A 4,117-nucleotide genomic window follows, 5' to 3' on the forward strand; every position below is an offset into this window, starting at 1 on the left:
CATGATGTATAAGGTGTCATGCACTAATGAATGATGCCCCTAGAGAAGAAGGAAAGTTTCAAAGTTCATTGGCATGTACTCCCCTCCTATGTTAGTGCAATGTAACCAATTTGCAACCACTAGAGTTTTCAACCATAGTAATAGAACGTTGGAAGCATGAGAATACCTATGACTTCACCTTCAAGCCAACCACCCAACTATGGCATGTGTAGTCATCAATGAAGGTAATAAAATAGATGCATCCATTAAGAGAGGCGTTACTCCTAGGATTATATACATCAATATGCACAAGCTACAATTTTCGTGTGCCACCCACACTCCCATCATTGGGAAAGCCAACTCTATTCATTTAGTCAAGCAAACACCCCTCACATATGTGCTTATGAAGCATGTGCATTTCTAAGGCAAATCATGCACCATATCACCCTTGTACAAGAATAACAAAATATTAATATTCAAGTGCTCAAATCTTCATAAGCCATGACAAAGACTACCAATGATCATAGTCACATTGTTATCATGTATGTCCTTAAACACACATCGTGACCCAACAAAGCAAACTTCAAAGCCATGAGTAGCAACGAATAACACTAATACTAGGTCCTTTTGAGTGCCAAGTACATACAGAATATCCTTTAAGGTGACAACATCCCCATTCATTATAGTGATAGGGATTTTCCCAATGCCTTTTGATTGTATAAGTAGCATGCACACATGAAAGTGCCCCTTGTGTAGCATTAACCAAAGAAATGAAAAGATACTTGGATGAGGTGATGTGCTTGGTAGCACCACTATCAAAATACCAATACTGTTCACTGAAAGATCTACATAATGTATGGAAGGGTCATAAAGAACAAGACACTGTAAAAGCATATGAATTGAAAGTTTCTACAAGATGAGTTGCCTCGTCCTTCCCACCACTAGGAGCACTATGTGTACTTTTAGGAAACAATGAGGCTCACTTCTTTCCCTTCTCACCCTTTTGCTTGCAACACTCAAAGATCTCATGCCACGCCCTAGCTTGCGGCAATAGTTACACCTCTTCTTTTTCTCGTTGTCATTTTCTTTGTGTGAAGAAGAGGATGATGAATTACCCTTTCCCTTTTGATGGCTTGATGAAGAACCTTCCTGTGCCTCCATGACGAGAGGATGCAAAGGCTTGATCATCAAAGGTAGTTGTAGAGTGGTTGAGATGACTCTACTTCTCTTGCGATAAAAGCATGACCAACCCATCAAGAGAGTACCAATGCCTATTGCCTTGAGAAACCACTTGTGAGGTGGTTGCAAATGTTAGATAGGATTGTGGAAGTCTACCAACTGTTCATGTCAATCTATAATCCCTGTAAGATGGGCATCCATGTTGTACTTCATGCATCTTCTCGAAATCTAACTACTTTCTCAAACAAGCAATAGATACCTAATTCATTATGCAATAAAGAGGTGTGAGATTATTCGAGCATTCTTCACAATTTGACTTTCACAGGTGTGCAAAATAATGAGTCTCTTGATTGAAAGAGAAATCAAAGAGTGTGCTTGAGCATCATGTATATCCCAATGTGTCTAATTGGCAATAGGAATAGCAACTGCAATAACTCCTAAAGGGCCAAAAGTGGCAATAGAACCACCTGAAGTAGAAGCATTAGTACCTATGACTACATCAGGGCCTGCCCGATCACAATTTTCAAAATGCTTTTGCAACTAATTCATGCTCCATCATGTATTAGCAAGTGGAATTGTTCATATCATCCAACTTATCATTAGCAAAAAGCATCCCAAACAACCCATTCTAATTATGTGTCATCTTTGTGCACGTCAAATATACAAATGCAACTGAGGTAACTGCTCAAAATGGACAAGGCAACTACAGTCCCAACACTTATGTGTAAAAAAATCAGCCAAAAAACAAAATGAGTTGAGATAGAGCTTAGAATCGATGTGAATATCAATGTCGATGTTATTCAAATATTTACACACAGAAATGTTAGGGCATCAAGCTAAAATGTATTGAAATCGGAGTCAAATTGGGGATTTGAATGAAAATCCCCAAATTTTATGCACAAATGTCGAAGAAATTGTTGAATTTGAACAAATCTAATGTGAAGATCCACGTAATGAAAGGTGATACCAAAAGAAAGTAATATATTTTCTAATGAAAATGTCAATAAAATTTAGAAATTGGGCAAGTCAATTAAAAACCCCCAATTTTTGGGCACCAAGTGTATGGAATTGAAACTTTCTTTGATATTCAAGATGAGAAGCGAGATGCACCGAAAATTACACACTTTTGAAAAGCACAAAATTCAAAATTTAGGGTTTCTATGCTTTTAGTATTTCTAAGTTTTTCTTCCAAATATGGGTTCTATGGTGGCTTCGGATTGTAAAGATACAAGGGTGCAACAAGACTCAAGGGGATGGCGGGCATACCAAAAAATAACAAGGCTAGCTAAGGAGATGGCAAGTAGGGCTAAGAGGCTACGTGGAAGGATGAGAGAGGCTATGTGCAACTTGTACAAAGAGAGGGAGAGTATAGCAAAAAATGGCAATGGCAGGCTATTAGGCGATGACTAGTTGCAGATGCCATATTTGAGTTGGCTAGAGCGATAGTGGCTTCATGCAACAATGCCATGGAAAAATCCACATGTTAAAGCTAGCAATGAAACCAATGTACCAACAACGATGAGGCCAATGCACAATGGCTCTAATACCACTATTGGATCAAATGCATAGCACAATGAACTTAAGTAAACCATAATTTTATTAGGTACATGGTCTACAAGGCATTCAAGCAAACCTTCAAGCAACATGTAGTATATTCAACATAAATATAAATATTTATACACCAAGCCAATGAATAAATTTGATGTGTTTTCTCTTGTCAAGGGCACATATGCCTATCAAAAGATGTTCTCAAAAATATTTACATGTGAATTGAGATGAGTTGCCTTGTCCAATTTTAAATTGTGAATATATGTGCAAAATACAAGTTGTAAGAAATTTAAAATGTCTTTAAGTTTTCCTTCTTTTAAAATAGACAACCATCAATTTTACATGAGACAACCACCCCAAGGAACCACAGAGACAACCATCAATTTAAAATGTCTTTAAATTTTCCTTCTTTTAAAATAGACAACCATCAATTTTACATGAGACAACCACCCCAAGGGACCAAATAGTGCAAATCTAGCATATTACAACATGACACCCAATGTAGTCTATGAATGATGATTCAAATCCAACTAGGTATATTAATATGTAGTATCATAAAGTATTTGCTAGATTTTGATTAAATTGTGTACTTTTGGACAAAGACAACTTACTATTCACTTGGCTTTACTCACCAACGCACTCACTTTACTTATTAATAGTTTCTCGTGACCATAAAATCGCACGGAGCGCATAAAATCCCGCTGATTTGCGTGGTTCTAGACCAAAGCAACTTACTAGACTTCTATCAGCAATGTGATGGATATGTCACAAACTTTGAAGGTGACTCATCCATTCACCCTAGTTTGATCTAAGTTTGCAAAGTACTTTCTCCTTTTGCTCCACCTAGGTATTCAAAGACTTTGAAATACAAGCCCTACTTAGGTTATTGCACACAAATTTGGCAACTATAGTCGCACACAATCCTATCAAACTTTTATATGGCATTTCCATCTCTTTTCAAATTTCAAATTTCAAGTTGGCTATTCTCCAATCACTTGGAGGACACTTTCTTTTTTCTTTTTCTTGGGATTTACCAGATGTTTGAGACCTTTTTTATACTGTGTTCCACAATGATTGCAGATTCCGGTTCGAGTCTTTTCTTACATACAAAGTTTGGAGAAGCTGACAAGACCTCTAGGTATGAAAGTACAGTTTTTCATACTTGCGCCAACTTCCATTTATAATAACCTAAAGGATTTATTAAATACCAATAAAAATGTTAGATGCCTGGCCACTTGATATAAATCTTGACAAATACAAGCAAACAAACTACATTTCCATACAATTTAAGCATCCTAATTTTGAACAGAGTATTGAGTATTGGGCTGCCAGTGATGAGCCATGTCCCATTATTTGCTTCCTTGAAGCATTTGGGAAAACCATATAGCATGCATTCAAGAGCATAAGCATA

Source organism: Lygodium microphyllum, chromosome 27 (genome assembly GCF_053477565.2).
Source record: "Lygodium microphyllum isolate KBCC chromosome 27, Lygodium_microphyllum_v1.1.10, whole genome shotgun sequence".
Taxonomy (NCBI): domain Eukaryota; kingdom Viridiplantae; phylum Streptophyta; class Polypodiopsida; order Schizaeales; family Lygodiaceae; genus Lygodium; species Lygodium microphyllum.